Source organism: Equus przewalskii, chromosome 6, assembly GCF_037783145.1.
Source record: "Equus przewalskii isolate Varuska chromosome 6, EquPr2, whole genome shotgun sequence".
NCBI lineage: Eukaryota > Metazoa > Chordata > Mammalia > Perissodactyla > Equidae > Equus > Equus przewalskii.
In genome coordinates this window covers 7,570,934-7,583,683 of record NC_091836.1, presented here as the reverse complement: position 1 = coordinate 7,583,683, position 12,750 = coordinate 7,570,934, and the positions used below count along the sequence as shown (strand labels likewise).

Genomic DNA, 12,750 nt, shown 5'->3' with positions numbered 1-12,750 from the left:
TCCTATTAAGATGTTCTCTTAGAAAATAGTTGCGTGAATAACGTGACCTGCATGTGTAAACAATTTTTTTATTTAAGATAATTTTCTTTCTCTCTGAATTAGAGTACAAAAGATTTGTTTTATAGGAAATACAAGATGGATTTTATCAGAATGGTTTCATCCTCCTAAACTTTATTTACCGGGGACATCAAATGAAAACATTTGTGTATTTACTTTGTTTTCTTTAATCATGTAATTTTATAATGCATTTTGATTTGCTATACATTCTTACTTCTCAGTCCAGACTTCTTTGTTTTCTGTTAACTTGCTCACCCATTAAATATAGTTTAAATAATATTTTTTAAATTGCTTTTTCTCCCCAAATCCCCCCGGTACCTAGTTGTATATTTTTACTTGTGGGTTCTTCTAGTTGTGGCGTGTGGGATGCCGCCTCATCATGGCCTGATGAGCGGTGCCATGTCGGCGCCCAGGATCTGACCTGGCGAAACCCTGGGCCACCAAAGCAGAGTGCGTGAACTTAACCACTCGGCCACGGGGCCAGCCCCCAAAAGTTTAAATAATATGAATTGCAGTATATGTGAGAGTTAGCAACCTTTCCAAAGTGGAGCACCTTGTTATGACAATAGTGGAATGCTGGGATAACCAGAGTGGGTACTGTCTGTTCAAATAGAGCATAGAGAATGGAGGTGGCAGAGAGTGGGTAGGAACCCTAAGGTCCCAGCATCTCGAAACTATCCCACCTACTATTTCCCTATTTTCTACTGCAGACTAGGAAGACCAAACCCATTCCTCATTCATGCCTTAGCATGACTTCTTTCAACCAATTTTTTTCTACTTCTTGAGAAAGATCATCAGAAGAAATGAATGGAAGAAGAAATAATCAATATCTATTGAATACTTACTATATGCCAAGAGATGGGTTAGGTGTTTTATTTAAGTTATCAATTATGTAGTGAATCCTCACAGCATACCTGTAAAGTAAACTTAATCCCATTGAAAGATGAGGAAACTGAGGCTCAGAGACTAAGATGATTTGCCCAAGATTCGTTATTATAAGATGCCAAAATCAGGATTTGAGATAAAACTGCTTGGAGTTTGGCTTGGGAGGTGAGTTGGTTGAATAGGAAGAAGTTGAACGGAAATTTAGAACAGGGGTATCTGGGGGGAAAGTATTTATTTATTCATTCAACAACTATTTGATTAGCTATTAAGTGCCAGCCTTATGCCAGGCACCAGGGGAAATGGGAGTCAACAATAATCACATGGACACTATACTCTTGTCACTTAGTTGAGAACTGAATAGCCAGGAGCAACACAGTAAACTAGGAAAGATGTGAAAAGGGAGGTAGAAAGTACCAAAGGCAAACTGTATACATCTCTTGAGAACTTCAACGTAAACATCCCCTCTTCACATTGTAATGTTCTGACCTGGGCTTGGGCTAAGCTCTTTCTCAAGAGTAAAACCTAACAAATTTATTGTTGGCAAGTAGGGCCTATGATTCTGGGGCCTAATATTTAAAGAGAGCTTTAGTCTAGGCCTTTGAAGTAGAACCTCTATAATCACCCTCTGAAGGGCATAGATGTTGGCGGTGACGACCTAGATTACCTTTCTCCACCATATCTTTCCCTAAACAGACTGTGGCCCTTAAAAGATACTTGACAAATAATTGTCAGAGGGAGAGAGGGAGGAAGGAATAGGAAAGGAAGGAGCAAGTCTTCCTGGACCCATGCTCAGATACTACCTGTCCCCCCCAGATTGTAAATTGAGTTTGCCTACGCAAACCCAGGGGCTGAGATTGTCCTGGGAGTTAAAAATGTTCTCAGGAGCTCAGAGCTGCTCTATCATGTAAGTCCATTTTTTAGAAAAATTAGTCTTTTAATTTGAAGGTAAGTTGTGTCTTAGAAAATTTGAGGTGAAAAAGGAATGCAATAGTCTGACAGAGGTAGTCTACCATTCATAGTTTCGAAACTAGAACATTTTGCTGACAAAGAGAAATGTATTTTTAAGCCTGAGTTCTTAAAAAAAAAAAAAAACCTTCCATCCTAGCTAAGCTGTTTCTGCCAGCTCCCCGGCTCTGAACACAACACATTCTTGCAATTCATCACTTCCCTTGGCTCAAGCCAGCCAAGACTTTAAAATGGTTGGCGGCATGTGCTTCTCATTAGCTCTGCCTCTGCCTCACCTGGGCTGATCAGACTCCCCTCTCCTGCCCCCTGCCTGCCCCCTTCTCCCCTCCTCACTCCTCCTTCCCCAGTCCCAGACATACTCCTGCCAGCTTCTCTTACCAAGCAGCGCTGCCTGCTGGCATGGCAGGAGGCAAGCAGACGAGGAGAAGGAAATAGTTCAGTTCTTTCAAAAGTAAATTCTGTGGTTTAACAGCCTTTCGTTCAGAAAGAAGACCTAGGAAAAGAGAAAGCCAAGGGCAAAACCAAAAACAATAACAGAAATGGAAAAAACCAGAAGTTTGCTGACTGGGAGAAAAATAGAGAGGGGGGCAGCAAAAGGTTAAGAGGGAAAAATTCCCATCATGACATCACTTTGGCAGTCAAATGTTTCTTTAGGTCACCAGTTTCTGTCTTGATTTATCTTCTAGGCTCTATAAGGAAGTTTTACCCATTTGGAGGGTATTTTCTGTTTTAACTCTGCTACCTGAGTGGCAAAATACTCCTTCCATTTGGTGAATTCCGATTCCCTCTGTGACCCGGTGTGTAAATTAAGAATTAGACTAAATCAAAGATTTTTGGATCTGCTCAAAAGAGGCTTTCCACACACGCCAAATTCTTTTCTCATTTTCTCTCTTGTGTGGTAGCTTTTGATAAACACTTTCAATCCTTGGCTTACTTTCCTAGGTAATAGAGACAGTAAGTTCTCCCAATGTATCATCAGAGTAGAACTGGACAACTCTGATCACAAGTTATTCACACCAGAGGACTTAGAGTACAAGTTTGTGGGTGTCTTTTTTGAAACTGAATGTTAATGCAAGAGAAGAATGTTGAAAGGGTAAAGGCTTTAATCTTTGATGGCCTTTGAGGATCACAGAAATCTGAGGTTGGAAGGGACCTCAGAGATTCCCTAATCCACAGCCTCCAGCTCATAGATGAAGAAGCTGAGGCTGAGATGACCTCGCACTGTCACATGAGGAGGAAGTGGCAGGCGAGGATTCACACAGGGCTCCTAGCCCCAGTCCTGTTCTCTTCTCCACGGTATGCCAGTACCACACTCTCCCGCAAGTCCCTTTGTGCCAACATTGGAGACAGAGTTTTGCAATAGGCAGGTCTAGAATAGTTTCATGTTCTGGATCCAACAGTTAATATAGAACCTAATGAACAAAAATGACTTTGCTCAATATTGGTGACCCTTGACATCCATATGACCAATAGAAAACCTCCAGAGACAGAACCACCTCTGAAAAAATTAGAAAAAGTTTCTTTTTCCTCAGGGCATAACCACGTAACTCTGCCCCTCACCCTTCACTCTGGGCACAAGACTTAGCAAAGTGCAGGCCAGATGTATTTCAGCCCTCACTTCTCCTTCAACTGGGTGCTCTTGTGTGGGCAAAACTTCCTTGACCACACTTGTGGTGGTCCTAACCAGAGGGTGTTCAGGATCAAGAGAGTCACACTAGGTGTAGCCATACCCCTGATTCACAGTAAGTCATCCTGATGTTCTCATCTGGAACAAGAGCCCTCTCATTATAATAGATGAAGGGAAAGAAACTCATCTTCAAGGACTCGAACAGCTTCTTTTCCTTAATACTTCTCATTTCCAAAGAACTGAGCCAGATTCAGCTCTGAACAAAATTGTCCAGGCAGACAAACATGCCAAGAGACTTCTCCTCCTCTTGATTCACCTCTTTTCAGCAGCCAGATGCTTGTACATCCTCCCAGCTACTTTCCCAGCACTCCCTCCTGGCTGGCAGTCACAATCCTTTCTAAGATGTTAGCTGATAATGGCCTCATGCATTCATTCAAAAAATATTTGTTGAGAACTCCCTATGTGCCAAGATTAAGATCTCACCCTTCCTAAGGTATTTATGTTTTAAGAGAAATTCCCAAGCCTAGAAAAATGCCTGGTACATAGTATACAATCAATAAATATAGGAGAAAGGGAGAAGGGGAAAGATGGGAGGCATTTTATACTCGAAGAATGGTGAAATTCAGAAATCACATCAGGCAGTGCCAAGGCGAAGGGAAAAATTGGGGGAAAGAAACCTTTATAACCACCCTACATGTCATGGCAGAGAGGCCTATGTTCTGTTCCATATTCCCCAAAATACTTAGGACCTTGTAACCATGTGAAAAACTACGGCAAGCACCTAGATCTACCTCTGAAATTCTTTCAGACTTGCCTCCTTCTCGCCCAGCCTGATACCCCAGCCCTTCTGAGCCCCGGGAGATTTTAGACCCTGTTCTGGTCCCACAGCTTGGTTCCTGTTGTTTATCTAGCCCCTTGAGTAACAACACAATCTTGGATTGCTACCTTGGCCTTAGCCTTCATACTGGTGCAAGGCAAGGTGTGATTTCTGGGATTTCTCTCTGGCTCCAAGTACTCCATACCTGCCTTTGCTCCCAGGCCCTGACCCCCACTCACTTGACCATCCCAGCTGCTTATCTCTGTCTACTTATTTTAAGTTTGTAAAAGGGAGGTTCCATAGTTATTAAAATCACTTACACAGTCCTTTGCTTGAGAGCCTCTGTTGGAAGTCTTCTCTCAGTTTTCTTCCTTTTGGGATATTTGCTATGTATCTTTCTATACTCTTTAGCTGGGAGTTCCTAGAAAGAAAACACTCTGCCTTAGTCATCTTTCTAACACCATTATTGCTTAGCACAGTACCTTGTACATAATAATTACCCCTAAAATATTTTGTCTTTGTTGAATTATTCAACCAGATATGCTATTGTCCATATAGCTTTAGTTCCTGTTTTAACCAGAGGAAATTAACAGGGATTTCTCACCTATTCGGGTCTTCCTCTGCTGGGAAAATTTTTGTAATAAATGTAAATTACTTTGCCATCTGTGTGCGGCATACGTTCCGGAATCCTTTCCCTTTCTATGAGGAAACCAGGTTTCCCATCAATGACCGTTAAAGTACATTGGCAGTCCTTGCAGCTCTTTCTCCGTAACCCAGATGGCAAAGTTTTCTTCTCATTTTCACTTGAGGATTTTTAAAAGGCTTCTTTATGTTGCTTCTTCTTTTCAAGTTCCTGGGCTTGGACCTTCTGCTTGGACCTCCCTGTCCATACTCTCTAGTCATTGTGCTGATTCTGTGAGAGGAAGCTAGTTTTACTAGTTAGAACCCAAATCCATTTGCTAATGTGTCTGATCTTTTGTGTTTCTGTTTGTAAAGTGATATCAGTATTAGTTGTTGCCCCTTCCCTTCCTCGGTTGGTATGTAAATAGAGTAAAAAGTTAGCTGATCTAAGAAAAAGATGATGTTCTTCATGTGTTCCCCCGTGGATGTCATCCTGAATTAAAGGTTGTTCCTGGATTATGGAATGTTAAGAACTGGCTAGTAATCAGCACGATATTAGCAAGTGTTTAATTCTGCTCTGTGACTAGGTAAATGAGATAGAGAAAAGGTTTCATAGAGACGCAAGCCTGACTTAAAGACAAAAAGGTAGCATGGGAGCCAATGGTGAAGGACTTTGATTTTTAGGCCAAAGGTTTTGGACTTTATCCAGTAGGAAACCACACTGGGATTTTAACAAGGAAGTGACGTGGTTAGATATGAGTTTGAGAAAGGTTGTTCTGCCTTCAGTGTGGAAGACCCATGGGGATCCAAAGTCAGTTTAGGGGCTAATACAGTAGTCTATGTAAAAAAGAGGAGGGCCCAGATCAAGGAAGACAATGGAAACTGAAAGGAGGAAGGATAGATTTCATAGACATTTCAGGAAAGACGTACGGATCATCTACTCCTACCCCCTTGTCACTCACTCCAGCTACTTTGGCTTCCTCCTTGTTTCTCACACTTCAGAGACACTCTTGCCTCATGCACGTCCTCACTGACTAGACGGCTCTTCCCCCAGGTTACTATAGCTCGCTTCCTTAGATCCTTCAAGTCTTTGCTTGAATATCCCCTTCTTAATGAGCCCTACCCTGATCAACCTATTTAAAAATCCATACCCCACCAAAAGTCATGTATCAGAATGTTCACAGCAGCGATATTTACAATAGCCACAACTAGAAAACATCCAAATGTCCACGAACAATTGAAAGGATTAAATGTGGTGTACTTACACACTGGAATATACCATACAGTAATCAGAATGAACGATTATCTACAACTATATGCAACAACATGGATGAATCCCATAAACATAATGCTGAAGAAAAGCAGCCTGATAAAAAGAAGAACACGTAAGATACAATTCCATTCATATAAAAGTACAAAAATATTCAACACTTGGCTCTATTACTTGGAGTCAGGATAAAGGTTACCTTTGGCCAGGGGAGTTAATTCCCACACAAGCACAAGGAATGCTTCTGGGCTGCTAATAGTGTTTGGTTTTTTGTTCTGCATGCTGGTTACATGGAATTTGTTCAGTGTGTGAAAATTCAGAGAGTGGTACATTAATCATATGTGTACTTTTCTATATGTACGTTATACTTAAATAAAAATTTTGAAAAAGCAACTCTTCCCCCAATACTACTCAATTCCCTTACTCCATTTTTCCACAGTACTTACCACTTTCTAATATATGCTATAATTATAATGTTTACCACATCCCCATTAGAATGTAAGTTCCGTGAATGCAGAGTTTTTTATGTTTTGCTCACTGCTGTATCTATACCACCTTGAAGTGTACCTGGTACATAATAAATAATAGAATGAATGAATGAACTGCTGATCAGAAAAACATGCATGGAACAGGCCAGATTCAGAGACACAGGTGGACCCCTGGTATGAGGACTTGTGTTGCTTTGGCAGTTTCTCCTCCCCAAATGTGGTGGATAGGCTGCTAGCCCCAAGAGTTGTGACAATTTCTTTTCCACACATGTCTCAAGGCTAGTTCTCAAGACTGCTTCTGGGCCTTTAATTAAGCCTTTTTCTTAGCCTAGACTATTTATCCCATCTGCCCCATGACAGAAACCTTCCCATCTTCAAAGCCAAGCTCAAATGCCATCTTCTCCGTAAAGCCTTTCTTAGCAACCTCAACCTAAATTCCTCCAGCTCCTTATTTTTACCCTTTCTGTGGTACTCTTACAGAATTGTTTCTATTCATTCATTCATTCAACAAATATTTATTGAGCACCTACTAAATGCCAGGTACTATTTTAAATGCTAGAAATACAAAGTTGAACAAAACAGACATGTCTCTCATGGGGTATATTCCAGTAGGGTAAATAAACAATAAACTAATAAATAAATACATGGGTCAAATTATTTTGGATGCTTTGAAAGAAATTAAGTGAAGAAAAGAGTTAGGGAGCGATGGAGTACTATTTTAGATAAGTTCTGAGAGAAGACTTCTCTATATTGACAACACTGGAGGAAAGACCCAGATGAAGAAAGGAAGTGAACTGTGAGGAACAGCATTCCAGGCAGAGGGAATAGCAAGTGCAAATGGCCTGCAGTAAGAGCGAGCTTGTGTATGAGTCTTGTGTGTAAATTCCTCCGGATGGGGCAGAAGTGCCTAGCACTCTGTTTCAGAAGGAGAAAGTTCTGAGTGATCGAATTTATTTAAGATTTAGTAAAGTTTTAATCCATTTCACATTTTTCTTTAGATAAGCATTCCTAAGGTGTGTTCAATAGAATATATCCCAAACCAAACTATGCAAAATCTGGATATACCACACACAGACACGGTTCTGTGGCCAAATAAGTATAAGAAAAATGAAGATCCCTAATGTATACCAATATAACATAGATATTGCTAAGTCTTGCAGTAAAACAAAGAAAAATCTGTTCAATTTATTATTTTCGAATGTATGTTTTCCCCATGGAACACACATTAATTATGCACAAAACACTAGAATTCAGTTTGGAATGTGCTGTGTCAGATGCCTTCATTTTTATATCAAGTACATACTTATTAAATTCCAAATATTTACCTGACTCTGTTTCATAATTTTACAAATAAAATATGGATACCAGAGTATTGCAAAATTATTCTAATTATGATACAGAAACATAAGATTTTCAACACTCTCTTTACTGAGTTAATATAATACATATTTTCACAGCCCCACCCTGCCTAATTTTAATCTACATCTAGTGACGTTCTTCACACTGTTAACTAAGCTGTTTCTTGGGATATTCGGTCCCTATCAGGACTGGGAGTTAAAATATCAAGGAGGCGAGTTTGTAAGCCTTGAAATAAACAAACAGCAGTCAAAGAAATAGAAACAAGGCTCAGAATGCCTGGCGAGCTAGCAGACCTGAAGGTAACCTACATCCAGCCTCTGTGGATGGACTGCCTCTGAATGCAGCTCCCTCTGGGAGAAAACATCCAGAGAATTGCCGGTTCGGACCTTCTGAGTAATTTTGGTCTCTCCCCGCTTTGTGCATGTCCTCTGAATTGGCCTGCACTAGATGACTGGCGACAGCCTTAAAACTCAGAAGTTCTAGTATCAATCTATGTTTCTTTGCTCCCTGATTGCAGATGTCTTTCAGCATTTATTGGTTTTCCATGGTCACCAGCCAGCTGCAGATACACGCTTCAGTAACAAGGCTAAATTTGCAAGCGGCTATCAAGTAAAGTTGTAGCTGTCTTACAACCGTGTATGAGTGTGTTTGTCTCAAAATGTGTGGGTGTGTATGAGAGGGAGAGAGAGAGAGACAGCACAAAAGAGAACACCTGGACTTTTGGACAAGTTTAGCCAAAGATCTCGTAGCCGCTGGTAATTTTCAAAAAGAGAAAAGAGCGTATATTCTTATTTTATTGTGGGTGTGGCGTTTAGCTTTACAGGTTTAAAGGCAGCAGGGAAACTGCAAAGCGAGGGTTTTTTCTGAGGCATTAGTTGCTGTGAAGAAAAACAAGCCAAAGTTTTGCTTGTGGGCAGAAACATCCCAGAAAGCATCTGGTGATTGGACAGAAAGTCTGCACTGGCAGGAGACCAGGGGCATTGGCTCCCAGCTACAGCGCGGGAACAGCCTAGGCGGTGTTCTCAGACTCGGATCGAATTTCTGAGATGGATCAGGTTCAAAATTATCTGCTTGGCTTTCACTTATCTAAGGTGGTGCTCCGAATCTAGGGTTACAGTCCTCTGAACTGGGAACCGAGGCTAAAGGGAGAAAACCCTCTGGTGTTTGTAAATACCACAAAAGGTATATTTTACCTTGTTTAAATAGGCAGCAGCAAAGCTGGATGTTAGAAAGGTACTGTTATTCTCAGAGAATTCAGGACAGTAAAAATTATTTGGAGTTTACAGTTTTCAGGGTTTTGTATCACAGCGTCTTGACTCCAGAATTATTTTTACCATGGAACTTCTTGATTAAATCTCTAATTTTAAGTAGTTATGAGATTCAACATCTTTTGAATCTCGAGATCTGATTTCCCTCATCATTGACCAAATAAGAAATAATGCTAAATCTAAGAATCACAATCTAAGAATCACAATCTATCCCTATTTAGCATCCTGTTGTGGGCACCTAACATCTTGTCTCCCACACCTAGTGCATTTTCACCCCTCACTGCAACTGTGGCTGTGGTGGGAACCAGGCCGGTCCCAGGGGCTGTGAGTCAGGGGTGGTTATCGTGTGTTCTTTACCGCCATGTTCCTGCACAGAGTAGGGCTAAAAAAGCTTAAGGTGAATGAATGATAAATCACTCCTAGCTGTGAGAGGAAATAAAGCCCTCCAGAGTGAACAGAAAGTGCTGTTCTGCCTCCTCTTAAAAACCTCAAGGACACCATCTTGTTTCTATGGCCCTCCAATGTAGACAGGATTATCTTAAACCTAGCTTTTTGTGTTTGTCTAATGATATATGATGTCATTCTGGTGGGCTTAAGCCACTCATTAGGTCAGGGGTTTTCTGTCTGTCACTTGTCTACTTTTCTTTTTTTTGAGGAATATTAGCCCCAAGCTAACATCTGCCACCAATCTTCCTCTTTTTGCTGAGGAAGACTGGCCCTGAGCTAACATCCGTGTGCATCTTCCTCCACTTTATATGTGGGACGCCTACCACAGTGTGGCTTGACAAGTGGTGTGTAGGTCCACACCCGGGATCCGACCCAGCGAACCCTCAGGCTGCCAAAGCAGAATGTGCAAACTTAACCACTGCACCGCTGGGCTGGCCCCTCACCTGCTTACTTTTAGAACTACATGTACAGTATCTTAGAGAAGAAGCTATATTTTTCTCAAAATTCCATTTAGTTTGACATAATATTGTGGTAAAGTGAAAAAATTACTATACTCATTCATTTTTTTTTTTTCACATATTCCATTCTTTGAAGGTCTGTTGTGTGCCGGGCACCCTTTTACACCTTTTTCATATTTAATCCCTATAGCCACACTGAGAAGTGTATATTATATAATCCTTACTTTACAATTTCTAAACCTACTCACCAGAAAGGTTATGTAACTTGCCCACGGTCACATGGTTGGAGCCAGGACTAGAACCCAGGTCTTCTGATTTCCAGTTTATCTGTCTTCCTCTCATCTCTGTGTGTATGAGACAGTGTTTGATTATAAGGAACAGAAATCTCCTCAATCTCTCTTGAATAAAAGGAGATTTCCTGGGTGGAGACAGTGGAGTCTTAGAGAACCGAATGGTAGAAGGATGTGAGATTCAAGAAAATGAGAAAGTCAGAGTAGTCATCATCTCTATCTCTGTATTTCTCTCTTTCTGAGATCTCATGGTCTCTCACTTCATTCTTCCCTCTGAAGTTTCCTCTACAAGGATCTTAGTTTCTTTTGCCCAGTAACTTCAGCCTGCACAGGGCTGTGGGTTACCATAATACCAGTTCTTATTCCAGATCTGACTTCACAGGTCCAAGAGCCAACAACTGACAGACCCAGCCTCCCAGTCTTGCATAGAATCCACACGCTCAAAAAACAGGCATAGCAGATTGTTCCAAAAGAAAATATTGCAAGAAAGTAATAGGCATACCTAAAACACGTTATTTTTAAAAATATATTCTATTTCAAATTTAAAATCTGAAATACTTATGCTTGGCTTCTAATAGTTTTCTTCCAGTCTGGTTCTATTTATTTTTCACATCCCAACCACTAGTGATGGTAGGCCTACCTTTTTGCGATCTATCTCACTCCTGCCTTGATTGCCTCCTTACTGACTAACACAAAATTCTAAGAGTCCAATCTTTCCCCTTTGTGGTGGTTATGCAAACTCTTTTCCTTCTTTAACAGTTAAATTCCAACTCCACTTCCTCTAGGTAGCTTTCCATGTTACTCAGTGATGATATGAGTCTGTCCTTAATTCCAGCCTCTGCCTGTGAGGATGGTTCAGGTCATTCAAAAAAGCAGAGGATCCTTTTAATCTTTTAAACCAAACCTCCTATACACTCTTATATGGTCCCCTTTATGACCCAGAGCATATATTGAAAGCCATATGGTTAGAATGATTGCAGTCCAGGGCAAAACTAACTGATCCTATATGATCAAATCAATGACTTTGATCCTCCAATATGCTAACTAGACAAATATCTGACCTCAAATTCACAACGGATGGTCTGAGGCCAGTGCCGAGGAGTATCACCTGTTTTTCCCGTACACTATATCTTTAAATTTCTCATCATGCCTAAACTATTATGAATGCTCAATAAAGTATCAAAAATAATTTTGGCATAAGGAATTCCAGGCAGAACTTGAAAAGTTTCAGGACTTTTCTTCTTACTTTTCTACTTCCACAAAGCCTTTTTGCCTTTATTGAGAAGGAGATTTATAGTAAGCTAATGGGATCACTTTTAATTAAATGGTTTAATAAATAACAAATGTTTTTATCAATGTTTTAAACCAGAAGAAATTACATGCAAACACAGACACACAACATCAAAGTATTTGACCAACTACCCTAGCTGGCTGGCTGTGCTGTTTTAGAAACAATGAAAGGACAAAGAGATGGAGGTCAGATTCTGTGCTTCCTGGATCCAGTGTGTTAGTCATCAGATACAAAGAATATAAAACCTTGCCTTTACAAGTGTTCATTATGTTATTATATATCCTTATGAGACCTATTCCCTTTAGGACACCTAAAGTACTAGGATGTTTGGGATGTTGAACTATTTAACTGTAATTATAACAATTAAAACCTTATAAAATGCATCAAATAAAATAGATCCAATGCTTTGACTCAGTCTAGTTTAAGAAAAATAGTTATAAGGAGCATTGCTCTTTCCCAAAAGAGATTAAAATTCAAGGATTGGCCAACAGTGGGGGGGAGGGGGGGGCGGTGGATAAGAATAAAAGGGAAGAAAAGATTTGCCTTAAAACTCTTTATAAAGTGTTTTTATTTTCATGCCTTACAAATGAAGCCTTCATCATCTTTGCTTCTGGGAACAGTTTCAAACCTAAGAAACACAATTGGAAACCTGCCGTGTTGCAGCCCATCCCCAGTTAGTCTTTCCAACTGGATCCAAATCAAGTATCTCTCTTCCAAGAGTTCTCTGAAAAAACCTCCTGATAAGAGGTGAAACCTAGCCAATGCAACCTGGAGGGCTGCGCATTTACCTTCTGCCACCAGATTTTCCAAGAAATGACCCAGGGTACACCCCCCTCCTCTTCAGTGAGCTCTCTCACCACACCACAGCTCTGCCCCCAACAGTCAATTTCTCCACCCATGCGCCATCTT

General features: G+C 40.6%; 1 protein-coding gene and 1 long non-coding RNA gene across 6 annotated transcripts in view; one reads left to right on the top strand and one right to left on the bottom strand.

Moving 5' to 3' along the window:
- LOC139083828 (uncharacterized) overlaps positions 1-12,750 on the bottom strand; it is a 127,773-nt gene that overhangs the window by 30,438 nt on the left and 84,585 nt on the right. For 3 of the 4 annotated variants that reach the window (XR_011540793.1, XR_011540792.1, XR_011540794.1), the window contains exon 3: positions 4,673-4,773. This is a non-coding gene — a long non-coding RNA (uncharacterized lncRNA). Of the gene's footprint in view, positions 1-2,286; positions 2,402-4,672; positions 4,774-12,750 lie in introns of all 4 variants that reach the window. The other variant, XR_011540795.1, reaches the window with a different exon arrangement.
- The window catches only part of MAML2 (mastermind like transcriptional coactivator 2), a 334,322-nt gene that overhangs the window by 274,682 nt on the left and 46,890 nt on the right, over positions 1-12,750 (top strand). The gene's annotated exons all lie outside the window — the stretch shown is intronic.